The sequence below is a fragment of the Amaranthus tricolor genome, chromosome 13 (genome assembly GCF_026212465.1).
Source record: "Amaranthus tricolor cultivar Red isolate AtriRed21 chromosome 13, ASM2621246v1, whole genome shotgun sequence".
Lineage (NCBI taxonomy): Eukaryota > Viridiplantae > Streptophyta > Magnoliopsida > Caryophyllales > Amaranthaceae > Amaranthus > Amaranthus tricolor.
Window position 1 is genome coordinate 10,995,141 of NC_080059.1, and position 25,482 is coordinate 11,020,622.

A 25,482-nucleotide genomic window follows, 5' to 3' on the forward strand; every position below is an offset into this window, starting at 1 on the left:
TAATTTATTCCCTTTGCTTTCTTCACTTTTGGAGAGTTAGGGAAGACGTGCTCGATCTGTTATTAAGGATTGCAAATCGTTTTCTTTAAGTAACTCTAGTAGCACCAAATCTAGAGCATACATTTTCCACAGACTAACTTTTTTTATTCAAAAGAATGTGGGTGCTCAGCTTGTTGTTCAACTATGAAATGGAATAATAATAATAATAATAATAATAACAATAATAATAACAATAATAATAATAATAATAATAATAATAATAATAATAATAATAATAATAATAATAATAATGGAAACTTTTACACAAAAAAAAATAATAGGGAAATTTCATGTGGTAACCCTGATGTTTTGGGTTATTCACGTGGTAACCAAAACTTAAAAAAAATCCACATAGTAACCCTGAAGTTTACCAAACATTAATTTCGAAGCTTTAAGGGTGCCGTACATTTATTTATATGACTCACCATTTCAATTGTCATCAGTTTCAATCTTTTCCCTCAAAATATAAACCCTAACTCTACTATGTTAGAATTTGGGTGAAAAAATATGATTTGGATGAAAGATGATAGAGTTGGGGTTTATGTTTTGGGGGAAAAGGTTGAAACTGATGACATTTGAAATGGTGAGTCGCATAAATAGGCGTACACTAGCCTTAAAGCTTCGAAATTAACGTTTGCTAACGTTTTTATGCGCAAAAAGGTCACGGTGGAACAATTTGGTAAACCTCAGGGTTACCGTGTGGATTTTTTTAAAAGTTTTGGTTACCACATGGAAAACCCAAAACCTTAGGGTTACCACGTGAAATTTCCATAATAATAATAATAACAATAATAATAATAATAAGGAGGAGGAGGAGGAGGATGGCCCATCTCGTGGTTTGATTCTCAATGTGGACAAGACTGAATTTTTCTGGCCTAGGGAGGATCCTAGGAGTAGAGAACATGTCTTCCCACCCAACATATCTCGACCTCATGCCGGAGTAAAACTTCTTGGCGGGCCTGTGAGTATAGATCGTACCTTTTGCCATGAATTTTCTATGAAGAGGGTTTCTAAAACCATTGGGCTCATGACAGCTGTCAGCAAAACTCTATGACCCACAATGTGAACTTCTCCTTCTCTGCAACTGTGCAGGGGTTGGTAGGTTATCTTACGCGTTGAGGACTTGCCCCTCAGATTCGTTTGGGGATGCACAGGTTAAGTTTGATCTTGTCTTGTGCGCTTCCTTGGAGAATATTGTTGCAACTTCGGGATCGGTGTAACAACCCATCTTTCTAATAAGAATAGGTTTGCGGAAATAACCTTTAAGACGGTTGTCACATACTTTTTAAAAGATTAAAACTTAAATATGAACCTCATAAACTTCAAAATAAAATCTTAAGGGTTCTAAAAAAACAAAAATCTTATGTTAAATGTAAGAGTCAGTATAAGAGGAAAAGTCCTAGAGTCTACTCTTACACTTCCAGCCCACACCATAGTTATCATGTAATCATTCACCATCTGTATGAAAATATAAAACCACAATTAGTGGTGAGTAACTAAATGTCCTTTCCAATCATAAAACATATAACAATATCATCTCCAATTACAAAGAAGTTTAAACAGTTATCAATTAGTTATATGAATATATAAATCCAACTTAAAACCAGTAAACGAGTGAAAAAAAAAATTTTAAACAATTACAGCTTTCAAACAGCATAAATTTCATAAATTAATTTTAATAACTTAGTAAATCAAATAAGTATGGTTTCACAAATTCCAAAACATAATTAACAAGTAGAGAAGGAACGAACGCCGGTGTTAGATGCCCACAAGATGACCTTACACTAACACCTCCTAAGATTTATCGGGTGACCCTAGTCTGTAAAATAGACCTGTTTAAGAATGGCCAATTATCCCCTAGCAGTGGATGCCTCCTTTGCTTTACACCACTGGGTACCGAGACAACAACAATTAACCCAGGCATATATAAATATCATCAGTAGCATGTTCTAACAATTTAGAGATGCCAAAATAGCCCTTACACTCTTATGGCTCCTTACTCGCACAAAATGTATCAATCGTAAAACTTTATTTATAAAATCAACATCGAAAATATTTATGAGATGCCAAATAGGCCTCACTCTCAAAATCAACATCAAAATACTTGACTCAAATATACTTTTTAAATAAAATTATTTTTAAAATATAATATTTTTCAACTAATAAATTTCAGTTTTTATATAAATACTAAAACTAATGTTGTGAGTAATGTCTGAATTTAGGAATAAAGTTAACTTCAAATTTGACCTAGTCAATAAAAATTAACCCAATTATAAATCTTGGCAAAGAAGTATCGATGAAAGTGTTATTCTACTCAAAAGTACAAATGCGTTAACAATACTCCTAACATCTCAAAAAATAACAATACAATTAAAAGTTTATCAAGTCTCAAAATAAAAATAATAATAACATCCAATTTTGGTCTAATATAATTTTATCCATAACTAAAATAATAACCAAGTTCATCCCTATCGTTAGACAAATTGCCAAACTATCCAATTAAAAGTTAACGTTGACATCACTAATTTAGATGTAAAAATAAATAAATAAATATATAAATAAAGTAAGAGCTAATTAGCCTACGGTCTCAATTTCAACAAACTAAATACTCCCTTCTATTCACCACAAATGTTTCATTTGCTTTATACACTATATCCAATGCACTTATTCAATCCTTAATATCTCTAATTGTGCATAATTAATAATTATGAAAAGTTGATATAAATAATTTTTGCATTGAGACGAATCAAAAAAAATCACACTTAACTATATTTTAACTTATAGATTAATAATAAAATGCAAATTAAGAATAAGAGATAAACAGTGCTCAAAAAGTAAATAGTACACTTGTAGAGAATAGGAGGGAATAGCATATTATTTCCATCTTATCAATACTTGTTAGTTAATTTCACTAACTTAATTAGTTCCACCATTTTTGTTATGATAATAAGCACTATCCTAGTTCTACCTTTTATATACTCAATCTACTTCCACCATTCTAACTAATTGCTTCTACGAATTCTTACTAAATAATTTTACCAATCTATTTCTATTATTAGATTATCATTTACATTTTAATTTACTCTCAACACTCATCATAAAACTTAGCAAGAAATGCTATCTTTTGTCTCAATTGATCCTTAACACAACTAAGTAACCGTAGTAATCAATATGGAAAATATCAACTTAACTGTTCCTTCTGTTGATTGGCCATAATAAGAAAAATTATATTTTATATTTTGACCTCGAGAAATATTATAACTTGCATAAAAATAATATATATTTTTTTATTCTTTTATATGGCTAATCTTCCATATAATAAAAAAATAAATGTGAATTAAGAAAAGAGAGCGTCAATTAGTTACCTTTATATGGATAATTAAAGTAGATATAGAGAATTAAATAATAGCCTTAAAAACATAACAACCCTCCAAAATCCTTATATATAAATAATTTCTTCAACCCAAATATATCATCTCTAAATATTCTTCAACCTTCTTTTGCAGTTGCTTGTTACCAAATTAGTAGATAAAGAATAACTAATTTTTTTATGTTATTAAACCAATAACCATATTATAATATATGAAATAGGAAGAACAAGAGTTTTGTGTTCCAAACATAAGAATGCCGTGGCATTCTTTATTCTTTTGATTTTCTTGCTAAGCAATTCATCCAACCCCATTATATTAAATAATATGTGATAAGTTGGAAGTTTTTTTTTTATTAATTAAATAATGAAGTTTAATTTTGATATTATTATGCTTAATTAGGAGTATTAAGGGGAATATGACGTGAAAGGTTTCTATTATATAATTAAACTTATTACCATAATTTAGTTAATTATGAACTAAGTAGATACTACACTTACTATTCATAAACCAATTTAGTTAATTAGTTATTTATTGTCTACTAACAATAAATTTAGTTAGCCTCTAAACTAAATGGGAGTATGAGACTATTATATTAATTTTACCCACTTTAAAATATAATGTTTTTAGTTAAAAGTAATTTATGTTTATTACGAAATATTATATCACGACAAACTAAAATTATAAAGCTTACCCAAAATTTCGGGGTGTTACACCGGGGTTTGGGGAATGACAATGGAGGTTAGTCACCCATCCGATCAAAATGGGTGGCCTTGGTATCTACTCGGCAGGTGATGTTATTAATTATGCCTTCCTTACTCCTCATCTCCAAACCAACTCACTCCAAATTATGATCTTGGCCAATAGTGATCTCTCTTCTCAGGGCCCCACTTTTGAACGGATCTTTGATGTCTTCTGTGTTTTATGTGGGTCCAATGATTTTTTCTCTCAATGATGGATTCGTTGCCCCCCAAATGATGAAAAAGAATAGCCTTGCATCTAACTACATGCTCACCCCAATACAAGTTGCAATTCTTAGTTCCACTCAGGAACCACATGCAGAGGATTTTCTGCTAACCATCCCCATTGATGGCTTGGGCCAAAAGATAAATCCTCGTCAATTTTGGTCTATTCTATGTTATCGGCTCACCATTCCCTTGTTTGCCGAGGATAGTTTATACCCCAGCTGCAACACCGCCAAGATGGATGTAGGGGGGATCATGCAGTTCATTGCTCAAGTGCGATTGGCGTGAAGTTTCGACATAATTTGGTTCAAGACATGCTCGTAGATATCTGCTGCAAAGCTGGAGTTTCCATTCGTAAGGAGGCACCTTTAGGGTTTTTGTCGGAGGCAGGGAAAGATCTTAGGCCAGCCAATCTCCTTCTATTTAACTGGTTTCATGGTAAAGATACGTGTGTGGATGTTACTAGAGGATCGCCTTTTGCCGGAACGGGGGTCTCCTCATGGGCTCCTAGTGCTTCTTTAGCCAATGCCGCAAAAAGAAAGAGGAAGAAGTACACGGCGAAGTGTGAGGAGAATGGCTATAAATGCATTCCATTTGCTTTCTCCACCTTTGGCGAGTTAGGCGAAAATGCGCTCATCCTGTTATCAACGATCTCATCATTTTCATTGAGTAACTCAAGTAGCACCAAAACTAAGCCAAACATCTTTCTAGACTAACTTTTTGTATTCAAAAGGAGGTGGGTGCTCAACTTGTTGCTCGGCTTCCTATCAACTTTTTGTAAAGTTCCTCTCTATGAAATGAAATATTATTATTAATAAAAAAATAAAATAATAATAATAATAATAATAATAATAATAATAATAATCTTTATGAAAATAAATATAGCAGGAAGAAATTCACAAAGTACTCAGGGGTAAGCTTGTTCGACCAAATTGCACTTTAAGAGTGATCAAAACTTCAAAATCTGAAAGTGTAGTGCTTGTTCGAGTAGCGATATGTTTGTTTGGATGCCTTTTGCTTGTTATAGTGGCAAGAAATCAATTCAAATAAAAACTTAAGTCGTTGGTAGTGTTCAAGAATAATCCACATGTAATTTCACATTGAAAAACTAAAGATAGATTTACTATCATTTAGTTTGATGAGCTACTTCTCTTATTACTTATTATTTGTAGGATGGAATCGATCATCAAGTTTATGTGTGCAGTTAACTCTACTCTTAGTGGTTTTGTTGAGTGCAAACACAATAATAAATTTATCATCGTAACAAAACCGACGGTATGCTCATGTGTGACAGAGACTATTGGAGAACAACTCATATCGAAGAATTGGAAAATGTTAACTAACATACAAGCTTGATGGTATGCTCCTCATATTACCAACTGATTTTAGGATGAAACCTTATCAAATTTATATTCAATCAACTTTTCTCTTGTCCGTTCTGTATGCAAGGAATAATAAATTTAAGGAATAATAAATTTATTAGGTTGCAGCCCTAGCATATTTTAATTACTTTTTGTTGATTTGTTGATTATTTATCTTTTTACTTTTTAGAATTTTAGTAAGAAAAAATTAATTTGAGTGCAAGACGTGTTATTGTAAAATAATGCATTTAATATTTAATATAGTGTACATAGATAAATATACTTCGAAGTGATAGGAAATTTGTGATAACATTATAGATATGGGATGTAATTTTATTTGTAGATGATGATGATTATAAATATAGAAAAGTTAAGATAAAGGACATTTTTAGTATCCCACATAAAATAGGGTATGGGTGGGATTTTTTCTTGAAAGATGCGGACAAATTATACATGTTTTCCCAAAGAAGGAGTAAAGAGGATGCGCGCAGTCAACAAACCCCCACAACTAATACCTGTGTTCAATAGGAATCGAATTCCACACCTTCTGCTTAACACGTAGATGCTCAATCCATTGAGCCACAAGCGCTTTTGGTGATGATGAATTGATGATTATAAATATGGGATATAATTTTTTTTTTTTTTTTGTAGAGGAGTGTAAAATTTTATTCTTGATCAAGCATTAGCTAGTTTCTCTCAACATCAGAAACATATTAATTACATAAAAAAGAAAAAAGTTCAAATCTATCATACATGAAATTGTCACTTTCTAAAATTTCTGTACACAGCATTTATTCTTAAATTTTCATGAAAACTAGAGAATAAAAAAAAGTAAACTAGAGAATAATGTTTGTTTGTGATACACACAAGAAAAATGGGACCAATAATTTATAAAGCTATTTTTAACATGGACCATTAAAAAGTTCACTTCATCGTATATTTTCATTTTGAGATTATTATTCTAATTTGGAGCATTTTAATTTTGTAGTATTAAAAATAATGAATGTTTTGTAACTGTGTCAAATAGAAAATGCTAAGTTATCTCATATCTGGCCTCCAATTCAATAACCAATTAAGCACAAAAATCCTATTCCTATTCAATTCATAATATGTGCAAAATGCATAAAATAATGTTGCATAGTAAAAACATAGATTTTGTTTCAATTGAAGACCGTCTTTTTCAATCATGATTCTAAGATCGAATTTACCTAATTCCTCCTTTTCACCGTTTTTTTATATAATCTAAAAAAATAGGTGATATATATAATTTCAATTAGGCGCAGGTATTAGTTGGGGTTTCTTGACTGCGCGTATCTCTTTTTACTCCATTTTTGGAGAAATGGATATAATTTATCCGCATCTTTCAGAAAAAATAAAAACCCCCCAGCCGGACTCTTAGACTCTGCCTTGTGCGAAAAACTGAAAATGTCCTTTACTTTTTTATATATCAAAAGTATATTACTTTCAATTTCAGACTCACATGTTTAAGAGAGTTAAGTGTAGTTATTTGGCCTCGTTATAAAGAATGATAAAAGTATTGTGTAGATTTGAACTAAATTATTTTTAATGTGTATTAATCTAATAATAGCATGTAATTTTTAATGATTGTACTTGTTAAGTAAAAATATTGACTATTTTAATACCTTTTAAGATTATTAGTGCACATTAAAATAGTATTAATCAAATCCATACAAGACTTTCTCATAAGAACGTGCCTTCTAAGACTTTGCTCTGTACAGTCGTATCACTTGTATATAAGAGTTGGAACTAATCTCGACGTATAAAGAGATTGTTTGGTGAAAACGACGATGTATTAGAGTTCGAACAATGTGTTTCAAACTCCAATATTGCCAAGATCGAGTGTATGAAGTTTTAGTGACAAACAAATTACGCTATCAATAATATCGATGTTTGTAGGAGAAAATAAAGCAATAAAACGACACAAAGATTTAATAAGGTTCACCCAACTAAGGCTACGTCCTCCGGTGTGTAGTATCTCTTATATTATCAAAAGGAGTTCAAAGAACTCTCAAATATGGAGAATTACAATAGAGAAGAGATATAGGCTAGTGTTTGGCTTGGGGTGTATTTGTTGTGGATTGTTATTTGATGATTGAGAGCTCTCTATATATAGTACTAGGTACATAAATGTCATTAGCTCACTAAATACAGAATTAATATTGAATAATGAATGACATGAAACTTCTCCAAGAACTTGAAAGGTCGAAAACAGCATCTTAGGCACATCAGAGGAACCGCTCGACTGGAACAGAGAGCTCGCTCGGTCGAGCGGAGTACAGACCCTTTCTGGATGCATTCTGTTTGCTCGCTCGATCAATCAATAAGGCTCGCTCGGTCGAGCGGGTAGCTGCTCGGTCGAGCGACCATTCTGCTTCTTCTGTCAGAATTCTGATCGAGCTTCAATAAATCAAACATAAACCAAGTCCTTTGCACTTCTTCATTAAGTCCCATAACTCTCACACTTCATTACCTTATTAATCCACACTTAATCATCATCATAAATCAATCACCAAACTTAACTTAATACACCCATATTAACACATTCATGGGATTCCATCCCAAAGGTCACACATGAATGCACCTCATCAAATGTGCACTCAAGTCACACTAATCACAACATTTGGATTGAGCTCAAGTGCAATTATTCAATTCAATTTAATTTTTTTATTTAAAAACTCATAAAAAAATGATGATGTAGTTGAAATTTGATCCTAAAACTTAGATGTTACCTCAATCAAATTTGCATTTTAAGTAGCTATTATTTGTTATTACCCTACAATATGACTCATCAAAGAACGAGGATGAATTGGGTAATTAGAAAAACTAGTCTAGTAATTGTACTCTCATAAAGAGTTAGTGTGTTACTACAATGTTATTCCACAAACAACACTCTTTATTTCTTGATAATGATAGTATTGAAAATACGTTAAGTGTTAATTTGCATGAAATAGGATGTCATTTTCATAGTTAAGAAGCTTTTTTTTTTTTTCTTTTTTTTTAAGGTTTAGTTAAGAAGCTTATATCCTCTAATATGCAGTATTTTATTACCATCTAATACTATCTTTTATGTGAGGTTTTGACATATGTTCAACATGTTGATTAAACGCACAGGGGCCTAAAAAGTTGGGGCCTTAATAGTAATTTATGTAGTATATGTTAAGTGTTAAAAGATACAAAATTGTTTGAAAAATATCATAATTTTTAAAATTGCACTGAAAAATCAAAGAATTTATCAAACTTTGCTCTGCCTCTGCTATCTGTTTAAGTGATATTAAATTAAAATAAATTTTATAGAGAAAACAAATAATAAGTATGACTACGAAAACATGATAAAGTAATTTTTCTGCCTAAATTCTATTAAATTTTAGGAAAAATTATCCTGAATAATCCAACCTATTCCTATTGCACATTCTTTGTTAATAATCTCGATCACATTTGAAAACTTTTAAATAATTCAACCTTTACATAGCTTTCATTGCGAATAGACCTTTGTTGCAACAAAACCGATTACAACAGGTAAATCCTTTTTCCTTTTAACTTATTCATACAGTACATTTTTTCTAATTAAAAACTCTCTTGATATTTATTAAAGTCTCCACCTACCTCTTCCTCTTCATTTGGACACAAAATAAAAATTTTCGTCAGCCCGGAAACCTTTTTTCGCCCTTTGCTACTTTACATTGAAACCATGCTCACATTTCACATTTTTTTAAAGTGAACTAACACTTCGAGAAGAAGAGGAATTAGAGTTCATGGCTTTTAAAATTATTAATATTTTCACTAAATTAAAGATGTGAAAAAAAAAATTCTCTCTCCAAAATTTTAGGGTTGAATATGAAGTTACTCCATAAAGCAAGCTTATAAAGAAGGAGGAGGATTATTTGTTGAATGTAATGGCTAGTAGTAATCTAAAATAGCTGGTTTATTTTTTCGATGATTAATTCGCAATAAAATGAAGGCAAAGGTTGAATTATTTAAAATTTTTCAGGGGTAATATAGATAATAAATCAAATTATTCAAAATAATTTTTCCTAAATTTTATTATTATTTTATTATTTAATTCTAACAACTAAAGAACTCTAACACTTTACTAAGCTTAAGTGGTCAAACAAGTTAATTTTCTAACATCAAAAAGTTGCTTATAAAACATGACTTGAGTTGAGCTTAGAACATGGTAGTGTTACAATCAAGAAAAGCTACCCAATTGCTAGTTTAGTATACAAATATAGAAATTATACAGTGTGAGTATATAGGTTTTTCATTATATTTTGAACCAAATAATATGTATAAAATTTTATAATTACGTAGAAATATAACAGTAGCCGAAATCAATGATTTTGTGCACATAATTCTAGCAATTTTAGAATAGATTGGATACTCTATTTTTTGAGGGATTCTTTAAGCTTTTCTTTTGATTGTAATATTTTTTGACTGAAAACTTAATCTGAATCCTAGGTTATAATATTGTAAAATACTGATTATTGATTTTACTTGAGTTATATAGCTTTATGTGAATTTTCAAATATATATATATATATATATATATATATATATATATATATATATATATATATATATATATATATATATATATATATATATATATATATATATATATATATATATATAGCTTAATGAGACTATAGTTAGGTAAATGAAATAATTTAAAATAATTTATACGACAATTTGGATAAAAGAAATAAAGTCTATAAATTAAAATATTAGTATAATCCAAATAAATGTTATGATAACGTCTTTTTTTAATTAGTAAATTACATCGAAATCTTATTTTTGTGAAAAAGTTGAAATACATTCTCATAACTACCATGCCCAAATTTAGTTTTTTTTTTTTTTTTAATAAAATTGACTTTTTTGTGCACAAACTGACAGATTGGCAAAATTTAATGTCCACGTAATTAGCCAATTTATAATAATTAATAAAATAAAACATCACGATAACAACAACTTCTGAAACCGCATACAAGTCATTTTCACAATAAATAATACTTTCAAAATTCTTTAAAGATGTCATCGGTATTATTACTGCCTTTTTTTTTGTGACTTTAGAATCATTTATAACAACTACATGTTTATAAATAATACATTAATTTTTACGTCTTTAATGTCTTACAAAACTACATGTTTAATTCCATTTTTTTTCAATTATTTAGAAAAAATTTATAATCTACATTTACTTTGAATTTTTTTAGTTACTTAAATGCAATGCTCAATTTTAATGTTTTTTTTTTGTCTAGAATTAGGTTGTGGCTATCTAATTTGTGTAAGTCACTTAAATTTGTTATGAAAAATTTTGAAGATACTTTTATAAAACATTTTTCAAGATACTTTTATGGTTTTTATATATTTTTCAAAGTATCTTATTAATAGTTGTGACACTTTGTATAATAAATATCATCATCATATTCAGTGTATCCCGTTCATAGAAAACAATGCTTAGGGTCAGGGGAGGGAAGAACGACGACAGTTCATACCCATAGAGGAGAGTGCAGTCAAAGAGTCCCTCGGCTCGAGACAGGTCTTCAAAGAGAGAGAAACTTGCTACTTACAAATAGAATAAATAAAATACGTACAAATAACTAAAAATAAAGATAAAAGTAATGAACGAAGGAGGTAAAGAGCGATAATTAAAGGCAATGAATAAAAACAAACGCCGGGTAAAAGGGACGAATTTAGTAATCTAAGACGTGGATAAGGCGACACCAACTGCCCCTATCCCTGGTCAAGTCCTTGGAGAGGTGAAGTTCATGCATGTCACTTTTAATCTTTTCCTCCCACGTTCTCCTAGGTCTTCCTCGACTTCTCTTGCCCTCCACTATGATGTATTCGATCCTTCTTACTGGGACGTCATGTGTCTTTCTCTGCACATGCCCAAACCATCTCAACCTATTCTTCTGCATCTTTGCGAAGAGAGGTGCAACCCCTAACTTCTCCCTAAATTCCTGATTTCTTCCATCATAGTATTACCACACATCCATCATTGTATAATAAATATAACATATATTATTATTATTATTATTATTATTATTATTATTATTATTGAAATTCATACTTTTAATATAAAAAAACAAAATTTATATAACATTCCAAGTTATAAACTTATACTTACATAACTTATACACAATGACATTTTAAGTTATAAATGTATACTTACAATCATACTTATACACAACATTCCAAAATATACACAACATTTAAGTTATAAACTTATACTTTGAAATTCATACTTACAATACACAAAAACAAATCTATACACACAACATTTCAAGTTATAAACTTATATTTGCATAACTTATACACAATGACATTTTACACAAATTTCAAGTTAAACACAATATTCCAAGTTATAAACTTATACGTTAAAACTCATACTTAAATTACATAAAAATAAACTTTTACACAACATCTCAAGTTATACCCAACATTCAAGTTTAAACTTATACTTTAAAATTCATACTTATACACAAAAACAAACTCGTATACAACTTATGTTCAAAGGTTGAAGCTTGAATAAATCCTAAAATACCATGAAGCTTGAAAAACTAAAAGGTTGAAGAGAATGTACCTTAGATTGTTTAAAAAGCCCTCACATATTGTATGCTTCTAAGAATAGCTTCATATACCAATCTCCAAACACCAATTTGTCAAAACCTAAGTGAGATTCAAATAACTTGCATCAAAAAACGAAGACAACAATATGTACCTTAAAAAATAAAGACAACAATAAATACCATTACCATCAAAAAACCTAAGTGAGATTCACATAACTAGCATACAAAAACTAAGCCCTAAAACACCATTAGCTTGAAAAACTAAAAAAACGAAGAAGAAGAACAACAACAATTTTCGTGGGTTTTGAAAAAGAAATTATACCTTAAAAAACGAAGCCCTAAATCAATTGCGTGGGTTTTGAAGAAGAAGAAGAACAACAATTTTCGTGGGTTTTGAAGAAGTTAAAGGTTGAAGAAGAAAAGAGGAAGAAAAACAAATTTTCACGGGCTGAAAAAGATTGAAAAAGATGAAGAGAAATGAGCAAGTTATGTCGAACTAAGGCGGGTTTTGAAAGCAAATAATACATTTTCGCGGGTTTTGAATCTGCTGTATGAATAAAGGCGGGATTTTATAAAAAGAAATAGGGTATATGCTGCGGTTCTCAAAGAACCGCAACATATACCGTATTTCTTTTTTTGCCTAATTTATCTACTACTTTTATGCTGTGTTTTTATAAAACCGCAGCATATGTTGCGCATCATATAAGGTTTTTTCCACTAGTGAAACTAAACTTTGGCACTTGAGGTACGAGTCACATGGATGAAAAAGCTATGCATAAGTTGAGCAAGCAAGGCTTGCTTGATGGTATAAAGACCTTCTAGGAAGCACAAGGGGGCGAGTTGCAAATTGGCTATGAACAACACAAAAGGGATACTTGACTATATTCATTCCAATCTTTAGAGACTTTCTAGGAAGATCTCACTTGGTGGTTGCAACTATTTGCGTAATTTCATAGATGACTATTGAAGGAAAGTTTATTACTACTTCATTAAGAAAAATATGATCACTTTGATGTCTTCGTTGATTGAAAAGAAAATCGGTAAAAGTATCAAGATATTGAGAATCGACAATGATCTTGAGTTTGTTGAGATAAAGTTTATATTGCACCAGAAAAATGCATTATGAGACATAACATGTATGGGAAGGCATCAACAAAATGGTGTTGCGGAGGGATTAATAAAATTTGTTAGAGATGGATAAAAGCATGATCACTCAAGCCAAACTAAGCTTTTTATGCCGAAGTTATTGCTACAACATGCTACATGGTGAACCATTCTCCACATACTGCCTTGAAATTCAAGTCCCACAAGAGGTATGGTATAATTTCTGAGTTTATTATAATCTTAAAGTATTTGTTGTCCGGCGTATATCCATGTGAGTGAGGAAAAGCTTAAACCTAGAGATAGAAAATGTATTTTCATAGGTAATGATTTACATCTAAAGGGGTAGGGGGTTTGTAGTGAGGAATTTAATAATACCATAACATTTAGAGATGTCATATTTTATGAAAATGCTTTGATTACACCAATCGTGGAGATTTCTTTGACTAACATTTTAGGTACATCCAATGATACTTAAGAGGAGGTGAAGCCTTCCAATGTTGATGAAACTGATGATATGCTTAACACGAAAATACAACTTCATTGCCTACTCCTAGGCAAAAGAGGAAAATCATGCCTCTAATAAGGTATATTGAGGAGTGTGACTATGTATGCATATGCTCTCACGATTGCTAGTGAGGTTGATAGCGTCAATGATCCCAACTCGTTCAAAGAGGCTATGGCCTCAATTGACTCAAGCAAGTAGCTAATGACAATCTAGTGGGTCTTCAAGAGGAAAGAGGGATGAACAAGCAACATTGCTCCAATATACAAAGCAGAGGTTGTAGCGAAAGGATTTTCACAAGTTGGGAGAACCTCATAAATTTGTGTCTTTTTTATTATATATTACGATTATTTCTTAAAGTTTTTCGTTTCTACTTCATTGATTAAGGTTGTTTTAAAACAAGAGTCTCCATAGCTCTATTCTTGGATGTTATAGGGATAAAATTTAAACTTTTAAACCCTAATCTTACTTCATTTCATTTCTTAAAGTATCAATTTTTACCAATAGCAATATATGAAATTAATTGAGCTGAAAAAACTATCCGACCAGTGACGATTACCACCATAGGTATAACATACATTGCTTTTATGTATAGGATCTCCTACCACCATAAAAAAATAATAAAATAAATAATAAAATAAAAATAAGTGTATACATACAATCATCACTAATACTTAATTAGGTGTTTCAAATATGTAGTAGCCAAGAATGATCAAGAATCAAGAAAATGCTAATTATCCTTTAGGACTTCTAAGCTCCAAGGCACTAAAACATATGACACTACATTACAATATGGAGTAGTGAATTGAACTTGACCCACGTCTAAAACACTTTTGGGTGACATTTCTCTAATGGTCATGTTGACGTACCATTATTCCATATATTCTACTAATTATTGGTCAATTTGAACAAAGTCATGTTATTTAATTAAACTTTTTATTTGTAGAAATAGCGCTGATGTATTATTTCAATTTTAAATATATTTAATTGTGCGTGCATGTTTAAAAATCACTAATTGATTATGTTAATAAAATATACATTAAAACGAGTCGAATAAAATCTTATTTAACTATATTTTAACTTACAGATTGAACAGTGATAAAATGTTTTAGATCTCAGAACGGAGGGTGAAGTTTAAAAGGTAAATATGGGAGAATCTAATCCAAGAGATGGTGGAGGATTGGTTAGGTCCATGTGAGGATGTCCTAAAGATAGAGCACTGTCCAGTTTCGACCTAAATTATAAAAGAGAAAGAATCTAATTCCATCAAATCATAAGAGATATTAGTCTTGAGAATGTATGATTGCTTAGAAACACCCCCACTTTAGAGGATGACAAAGAAAAGAGTTGTTTATCCCTTAAAATTGGGAGGAAAAAATCTTGTAAGTTGTAACAAGGGTTGAAAGGGTGGGAAATATATAATTAAATGATAAATTTACTATACATAAAATTCATTGGTGTATGTGTTAGTGTTTTGGATTTATTTAAAAATTGACAAAAAAACAACGTGATTCTACAACAAAGAATAGAACTTCTTACCCCATGCAATATTTAGCTTTCTTTATACCACAACTTTATTCTAATATATTGTATGTTTCTTATAGTGGTAATTAAGAAAAATAGAGTATTATTTTATCAAATATTCCTATAAATTTGATGGAGAAATAATGAAAACCACAAGTATTAATAAAATATCAAAATAAATTTAGTGAAAAAATATGGGGACCACAACTATTAAAAAATGTTAAAATTAGTTAAAAATATGTGGAAATCATAAAAAATATAAAAATGTTAAAATGACATTTGTGGAAAATATATAAGGACCTTAAACATTATTAAAATATTAAAATGAAGATGAACAAAGTAAATTATGTCAAAAATTTGTGATACAAATAGAAAGATTATTTGAAATAATGAGCTACTAATGGGATTTCTTACTGAGAAATTCTTGTAAAGACTTGGTACACGCTATTTTAATGTATATCAATCTAAAATAATAGAGATGATTTTGTGTGTAATTATCATTATCATCATCATCATCATCATCATCATACCAGTGTATCTCGCTTATAGAAAACAATGCTCAGAATCTGGGGAGTGAAGAACGACGACAGTTCATACCCATGGAGGAAAGTGCAGTCAAAGAGTCCCTCGGCTCGAGAAAGGTCTTCAAAGAGAGAGAAACCTGCAACTACAAATAAAATAAATAAAATACATACAAATAACTAAAAATAAAGATAAAAGTAATGAACGAAGGAGGTAAAGAGCGATAATTAAAGGCAATGAACAAAAACAAACGTTGGGTAAAAGGGATGAGTTTAGTAATCTAAGACGTGTATAAGGCGACGCCAACTGCCCCTATCCCTGGTCAGGTCCTTGGAGAGGTGAAGTTCATGCATGTCACTTTTAATCTTTTCCTCCCACGTTCTCCTAGGTCTTCCTCGACTTCTCTTGCCCTCCACTATGATGTATTCGATCCTTCTTACTGGGGCATCATGTGTCTTTCTCTGCACATGCCCAAACCATCTCAACCTATTCTTCTGCATCTTTGCGGAGAGAGGTGTAACCCCTAACTTCTACCTAAACTCCTGGTTTCTACTCCTATCCATCATAGTAATACCACACATCCACCTCAACATACAAATTTCTATTACTTCCATCCTCTGTTTGAAAACCTTTTTTACGGGCCAATATTTTGTCTCATACTACAACGCTGGCCTAATTGCAAAGCGGTAAAATTTACCTTTTAATCTCCTCGGAAACTTTTTATCACAAAGCACCCATGTTGTTGCTCGCCACTTAAGCCAACCCGCTTGTATACGATTAATAACGTCTCCATCAATCTCCCCATTACTCTGAATCACCGATCCCAAATATTTGAACTTGGACGTACATGCAACAACTTCTCCCCCTATGGTCACCTCTGGCTCCCCTATCGATTCTGTCCCACTGAGATTGTATCGCAATTATTCTGTCTTCGTACGGCTTATGCCCAAACCCTTACCCTCCAAGGCTTCCCTCCACTCTCCCAATTTACTATTAGCCTCCTCCTTGGTTTCTGCGACCAAAACTATATCACCGACGAAAAGCATGCACCATGGTACAGTTTCCCAGATACATTTAAGATTTCGTCCATAATGACCGTAAAAATGAAAGGACTTAGTGTTGATCCCTGATGTAGTCCCACTTTAATTGGGAAAGACTCTGGTATACCCACCAGTGTATGTATGTTAGTCGACACTCTGTCATACATGTCCTGTATTACCTCAATGTACCTTCGTGAAATACTTCTATTCTTGAGGCTATCCCAAACGATGCTTCGTGGTATGCTATGGTACGTTTTCTCCAGTTCAATAACACCAGATGCAAATCCTTCGCTCGCTCCCTATACTTCTCCATGAGTCTCCTCAAAAGATGAATTGCCTCGGTGGTTGATCTTCTCTACACGAATCCGTATTGGTTCTCTTTAATTACCGTCTCTCGTCTAATTCTTTTTTCAATCACTCTTTCCCATAGTTTTGTAGTGTGACTTAGAAGTTTGATCCCTCTATAGTTTTTGCATACTTGTACATCACCTTTGTTTTTAAACAGTGGAATAAACGTGCTAACCCTTCATTCTTAATGTTTGGTAAAAAAGAGTATTACCACTCATATTTTAGTGTACTAAACTAAAATTGGATAAAGCTCTTCTAGAGGGCTTAAATCTCGAGAAAACGGTTAAAATGGCCAAATTTTTTAACTTTCATGTCATGTATTTTGAATGAAACTAAAATATACATTAAAATTGACATGTTTAAGTTCATTATGATTGTTTTGTTTAAGGTGTGAGTATATTTTTAGATATATTAGGTTTTATATATTTTAACGAATCATCCAAATTTTTCACATTATTGCTAAAAGTTTTATATATAAGGCTTTCATCAATAAAATCACATAAAACCTTTTTTTTTTTAAATTAGTTGTAATTTGCTTTTGATAACAAATTAAGATGTCTAAGTATTAGTTCAATATACGAGTCATAATAAGCATCACAATTGTATTAGACTGATTTATGTGAGTAGGCACTTGAGCTCACCAATTGTAAGTACAAGATTTAAGCTAAGCAAACTATCAATTTAGTCTTTACTCTTGATTTTGTGGTGTCAATCTTTTTTTAAGTATTAGGTGTTTATTCGGGTCATTGGGTTAATTTTAAATGAGCTTTTTTAAGTTGATTTGAAATCAAATCTTGTATTCACATTAATTTGTACTTAGTTTTAAATTTATTTTAAAATCAAATAAAGATTAGATTCAATTTCAATATCAGATGAATATCAGATTATCAAGTTTATTTTAAATACAATTTTGTAATGGTAGTAAGTAGTAAGCCATATTGTGTGGCATTCGTTCCGCCACTAATCTCTTTTCATTCTCCACTATGTAGGTGTTGTCAATTCAAGTCAATTAGTCTTCTTAGTTCCTAGGTACAATCTCCTCGTTGCTTTTATACCTTTGCTTTATGATTTTCTACTAAGTATTTACTTCATTTTGAAATATTCATTATATTATATTTATTAGTACTATTTATTTTTCAATTTTATTTTATTTGTTACGATTAATGTGTAAAAAGAAAAAAATATAATCAAATAAAATTTTATTTGAATCGTCTAATTACATATTTTACTATTTTCTTCTTTTCTTTTAATCTTTTCATTTACCTTTTTTCAAATTTCAACCCAAACTTAATATTCAAATAATTTTATTATGCCTTTTTAAAATATTTTAAATTTTAATATTTTAAAATCATATATTAAGACGTATCTGTTAAAACTTGATATAAATATATTTTTACATATAGAGAAAAATTCATAACCACAATTTGACTCTGAAAATAAATAGATTAGGAAAAAAACAAAAAAAGTTGTACATTTAAAGAAATAATAATTTAAAAAAATAAGCAAAAAGATATACTTCTTTTTCGTTCTTATCATTTATACTCGAATAACTTCAATTCCACTATATTAAAACCAAAGTGAAGCTCAATTATGTGCTGATAGAAAGGGAACTAAACTTCTACTAAAGTTATACACGTCTTTAGAAGGTTGATGGAGAAGTGTAAGGAACGTAAAAAGTATTTGTATGTGTTGTTTATTAATCTGGAGAACGCTTATGATACCGTACTATGGGTTGCCATATGGATATGAATCGTCATATATATAGTTTTGAAGCTAAAAGAATACTGTTGAGTTGTATTAAGATAATACAAGACATATATGATGGAGTTACAATTATAATTAATTAAATGTGGGATGATAACAATGATCGACCTTAAGTCCTTTCTTATTTACTATAGAACTTGATGAGTTGTCAAAGAGGGTGACCGTAGAGGAAAAAGAGGTTGTCAATACATAAGAATAATTGGTTAAACATAATTGCAACTATGACTCATTCGATTAAAATAATCTCAATTTTAATTAACTCAAAATATCTTATACTATTGGAATAACGTTATAATAAGGAAAAATTACAAAAAAACTATCTAACCTATAGAATTTTTTGCCAAAAACTATTTAATTTAATTTTTTTCTGATAAAAACTACCTAATGTGATATATTTCTTTGTAAATGACTACCACTTAACGGAAAAGGTTAGTTGACCGTTAAGTTTAAGGGTTTGATTGTCATCAAAAAGTTGGAGAAAAAAAAAATGAATGACACGTGTCAAATTTTGATTGGTTGAATCAATTTTTAGCTTTAATTTTATTTTAAGTAAAGTTTTATTTTTTTTTTTCATTTTTTCACTTTATAAAGTATTTTAAAATAAAAATTAAATTAACAAAAAAGATTCCCAACAACATTGTCTCCATTCCCACGTTCCACCGCCACCGCCCACCTAACTTCACCGTCTTCCTCTACCGCCTTCCCCACAAGTCAAACAACCTCAGCCCAGCAGCCTCCAAACATGACCCATCAAACTTCATTGTCTTCCCCTAAGCCTCCAATCCACCGCCAACAAACAAATTCACCATTTTTGTTTGAAGGGGGGGGGGGGATTAAGGGTAGTGAAGATGGTGGTAGAAGAGGGCTTCACAAGTGACGAAAATGGGGGTTTGAGGAAGCTGAAAGTTCGAATTAGTTAAGGGTGTGTGGTAGGGCAACGGGTTTTTGATCGATGGGGAAGGCAGTGAAGAGAATTGAGGTGGATCTTAGCAGGCCATTGAGGCTAGGGTTGATTCGTTGGTGGCGCTGGTTGGAATGTGGTGTTTGAGTAAGTAAGGGTGGTTATAGTGGTTGTGGCATCAACTGGGAGTGGCTGTGGGAGTTGAGTGGTGTTTGAGTGAGTATGGGTGGTTATAGTGGTTGTGGCATCAAGTAGGTGGCTTTGGGGGAGTGGCTGTAGGTATAGTGGTGTTCGAGCGAGTTAATATTGGGATTTTTTTAGTTAATTTATGTATTTTATTTTTAAATTATCTTTTTTAAAAAATACGAGGATCAATTGGAGACTGCCACATGGACAATTAACCTTTTCATGACGGTGAAACCCTCAAACTTAACAGTCAACTAATCTTTTCCGTTAAGTGGTAGTCATTTACAAAGAAATATATCATTAGGTAGTGTTTTGAAAAAAAAAATAAATTAGTTAGTTTTTTACAAAAAGTGCTATAGAACAGGTAGTTTTTGTAATTTTTCCTTATAATAATTATCCTAAGTTTTATTCAATTTTTCAAAATACTTCTAATTTTTAGTAAAAAAAAATACTCCCTTTGCTTAGTAAAATTTACTTCATTTCAATTTCTCACATGAGAGATTTTGAAGAGATATGTAGGAAATTCCGTGGAATAAAGGGAGTTCTCTGAATTATTTTAAGAATATTACTCCGGTAGTTTAAATTATTTTGAGTAATCAATACTATAGTTTATGTTGAATAAGTATGTCATAGTTGAGAGTAATTTTTAAAAAATTTCCAAAATAAAATACTTATGAAACAAATTTGAAGGGAAGAGCAAGTTGAAAAACCTCTGGAGAATATTCGAAAAAAATGTTAGCATGCTAACAAACAAGTTTGAGTTCAAAATAATGAAGAGATTGGTTGAAATGTTGTGTACAGAATTCAAACTAAATGGCTTAAACGAAGAGCAGTCACTAGGGTGTAGTGTGATAAGAGATTCTTGACTAGATTAAAAAGTAAATTCTACTTCTACTGAGTTGCAACTCGACTTATTCTGTTGTATGGGACTGAATGTTAGCCAATTAATAACATATATAAGCATAAGATGAAAGTAGTAGATATGTGGATTATAGATGTAGGACACACCACAATGAATATATATGATTAGGAATCAGATTTTGAGAGAAAAACTTGGAGTTACACCTATTTCTTACACCTATTTCTTCAAAAAAGCGTGAAAGTACATTGAGATATTATAAGTATGTGCTAAGAAAGACCACCAACGTACCTATGAGAAGAGTGGAAATAATCATAGTTGATGAAAAGGGAGTCGTTGTACGCCTAAGAAAATGTAAAATGATCAAATTATGAATGACATGGGCGATTAGCATCTCTTTAAGGACTTGAGAAGCTAATTGGTCTTATACTTCCCCGTTCTTATTTGTTCTTTTCATTTTCCCCAAATGAAAATTAGTCAAATATTGAAAATTTGAAACCATTAAGCGAAAAAATAAAAAAAATGAACAAAATAATATAACTTTTAAAAATATTCTAAGTAAGCGTGAAAATCCCAAACCTGAGGTTTGGAGCTGTTCGCAGTTACTAACTGCGAACAGCCGAATAGGAAAAAATAGCTATTCGCAGTTACTAACTGCGAACAGCTACTTTGTCCTGTTTGGCTGTTAGCAGTTAGTTACTGCGAACTGACCTGCAGCACAAAAACACGCATCAGTTTCTTTTTTTTCCCATTTTTCCCCATTTCTCAAAACACTACCTTCACACTCGACATTCTCCCTCTAAAATCATTGATTCAATCCATCAATTCTTGCGTTCCTCTTTCAATTTGGCACTTCAAAATTAGTGTGGGATACTCTAGCTTGCTCAAAGGTAAACTTGTTTGTGTTTTTTTAGTGTATATGTAGTTTTTTAGGGTTATAATCAAATTTGCTTATTTTTTTCAAATGTAGGTTACTAGTTGTTAAATCAAGACTATTCTTAATCATCCATAAGTAATGAAGGTAAATTTTAATTGTTTTATAGCTTTATGTTGTTTTTTGAAGTAATGTTGTTGAATTAGTTGAATTCAATGTTGATAATATTATTAGAAATGAAGAATATTATTAGTAATAATTTTTAGACCAAAAGATTATAATCAAATGAATATAATGTACTTGTATGGGCATGAAGTTGATGATGATGTTGATTTTCTTTATATTAATGTAGAAAATGACATCATTTCGCGTGACTATGTTTTTGGAATGGTTGTATTGGAGAAAGTAGTGGCAAAGTTCATTATGTTGGGGGAAGACGTAAGTTGTTTGCTTGAAATTCGAACATGGATTTGAACCACTTTTAAACGTTTTATATGTTCTAAGATTGGATTGGACCCTACTAGAAGTACCGTAAATATAAGCTTTAAATATGACATGAGTGTAGAATTGCTTGTCTTTCCTGTTGAGGATGATGAGGCTATAGATGCTATGTGGGAGCATTCAAAGTCTACCCAAATTCTCTCTTTGGAGTTATACGTAGAAGTACCATTAGGGAATGTAGTTGCTTCTCATCCTACTCCTACCCCTATGCCTATATTAACTCTAGAAACTGTGAATCCCGTCGTTTCTTCCTCATCTTGTACTTTTTCTCAACCCCCTACGAATCAAGTTCTAATTGATTCAATGGTTAACTTAGGAGAAACTGCTGAGATGGGACCTTGGGATGATGGAAATGAGAGTAATGAGCTCATTGACAATCCTTCTGAGGACGATGTGGATGTCGATGAGGATGCGCTAGCAAATGACATGACCCTAGGCAACGTTCCTATAATCATTCCTCCTACACCTTATGCCCTCTGTCCACCTTTAGACGAGTATGAGGAGGACAACTCATGGAGGACTTGGGCTTGTGATACCACATACACCGAAGATGGAGAGTTTGAGAAGGGTGTGATGTTTGATAGCAAGGAATCGTTGTTGGAAGCTATCAGAGTGTATCATATTCGCAGAAATGTGGAGTACAGAACGGAGACCTCGAACCAAACTGTCCTTACCTTGAAGTGCAAGCGGGGTTGTTCGTGGAGACTTAGGGCTACGTTTGATTCTTATTTATCTTGAGATATACCACCTTCCTTGTTCACATATACTTGGTTGTTTGCATCAAACGACACCTTTCATATGAGAGGTTTGTGGATCCGTGCTATACATCTCAAAGTTATGCAAGTACATACGAACATTACTTTATGCCAATGATCGATAAGAGGTCATGGCCACAATACACGGGCTTTGAACTTAGACATGATCCCGATCAAATTCGGGGTAAAGGGAGGCCATAATCTAGGAGAATTGACAACGAAATGGATGAGGGTAGAAAGAAACGATCTAATTGTCGTCGTTGTGGGAGTGAAGGTCACAACAATAGAACCTGTAACTCAAGGTAATATGTTATATATATTATACTAGCATGATAATCTGTAACTCAAGGTAATATGTTATAAATATTATACATAATTACATAATTGTAATATTAACTAAAGCTACTGCGAACAAAGCAGTAGAGGAGATGGATCCAACAGCTCCAGGACCGCTAGATCCTAGTGTCTTGACTATGCAGCATGAGCACAGGAGTACTCCTCTTTGGGATGCCCAGGTTAGGTGTACGATACTTGTGATTTGCATTTTACTAATGCTAACATACAAGTAACTTATTTATATGTCAATATTCATAGGTGTCCCATGCAGAAACGCTAGGCACCAGGCATCTAGATTTTCCATGGGTGATCGATGATAGGATCATCCCGTACTTAGAGCTAGCGAGGTTATACGACTTTCACCTCGTTGCATACGGCAGAGTTAACCGTGCCATTATCACAACACTGGTCGAGAGATGGCGTTACTAACAGACTGGGACGTGTAGCCTTATACGACTTTCATCTAGGTCGAGAGTTAACCGTGCCATTATACGAATTTCATCTAGGTGAGGCTACCATCACATTGCTTGATGTAGCCTTACTAACGCGGCTTCCCAACGTGGGACGTGTCGTGTGTACAGCCAAACGCCGGCTATCAGACTGGCGTGACATGGTGCATAGCATATTGGGAGAGCGCCCTCCAGCGAAAGTAATCAGGGGGAGCGGTTTGCGCTGCACGTGGTTAGTTCAGACCTTCTCGTATCTCTCCGAAGATGCTGATGAAGGCACCATTTTGAGGTACACCAAGGCGTACCTCTTATACTTAATAGGAGCTGTGTTGTTTGCCGATAAAACAAACAACCAAATACAGCTCTTTTACTTAACTTTACTTGACGACCCGTAGGAGCGCATCGCCGAGTATAGCTGGGGCTCTGCAGCCCTTGGATACTTGTATAGGAGGCTATGTGGTGCTGCCCAAAAGAACGTCAAGGAGATTGCGGGGCCAATAGTCATATTACAAGTAATAAAATTAACATTTAGCTCTAATCCGGTGTACTTGAATTACATACTAATTACATTTCGGCTATGGGCGTGGGGGCATATTCTTATCGGCCAACCTTACAGAACTGTTGGTCGTGGTGATACTGCTCCTCCATCACAACCCCCCCAGATGTTGCGTACTGTTCAAGGTGGAATTTCGCACGCCGGATGCGCAAGCACACTGGCACCGGTCTCGGATTCTACTGAGACCAGTTAGACCTGCTACGACCCAACCAGGTAAATATTTCAGTACTCATTAACATTAGTACAATTTAATTAAAATATCACTTACATTTTCATGACATGTATTTTAGTTTTTGTGGGACCCATACCCTGCGAAAGCCTATGCAGCTGTACCCGAACACTTGGGGATTCATTCAGGTGCGTGGAGGACTTCTGTGCCACTTATATGCTTCGACATTGTCTAAGTACATCTACCAGAGCGCGTACTGCGCCAATATGGGTTGGTACAGACATTCCACCGCCTTGTGACACTGAACCCCAGCTGCACCAGATTTCGTGCAAAAATCAGGGTGCGGCAAACTAGATGGACATCAATTGGCATCACATCGCTCGTTGGGATGGTATACTGGAGCTGCTGGCACAAGGTGCGCCGATCGATGTTCATGGCGCACCTACTACACCAGACTACATGTCGTGGTTCCTCTCCATCACGCGCCGATGGATGACACCACGTGCCATCTTCGCAGCAGCACATTACGCACCTGCTTCGCCTACGATGATCCAATTTGTAAGTCTTCATTTGCATTTATATGATTAAGTTTTCGATTAAATAATATAATATTACATTAACTAAATATTAATTGCAGACACAAGGTGCGGCAGCAGTGATGCGGTACAGCCACGAGGAGCCGGTGAGGGAGATTACGCATGGCATGCTCGTCGGCTCGCAGTTCCAGCAGTTCATACCGAAAGTCACTGCAGAGTCCTCACCGACTATC

General features: G+C 32.6%; 1 long non-coding RNA gene across 1 annotated transcript; it reads right to left on the reverse strand.

The window, feature by feature from the left end:
- Positions 1 to 11,229: 11,229 nt before the first annotated feature.
- Positions 11,230 to 13,852, reverse strand: LOC130797811 (uncharacterized). The gene is made up of 3 exons (XR_009038949.1): positions 12,646 to 13,852; positions 12,338 to 12,423; positions 11,230 to 11,721 (listed from the first exon to the last, which is right to left on the reverse strand). It is a non-coding gene; the product is annotated as an uncharacterized LOC130797811 (long non-coding RNA).
- Positions 13,853 to 25,482: the final 11,630 nt, after the last annotated feature.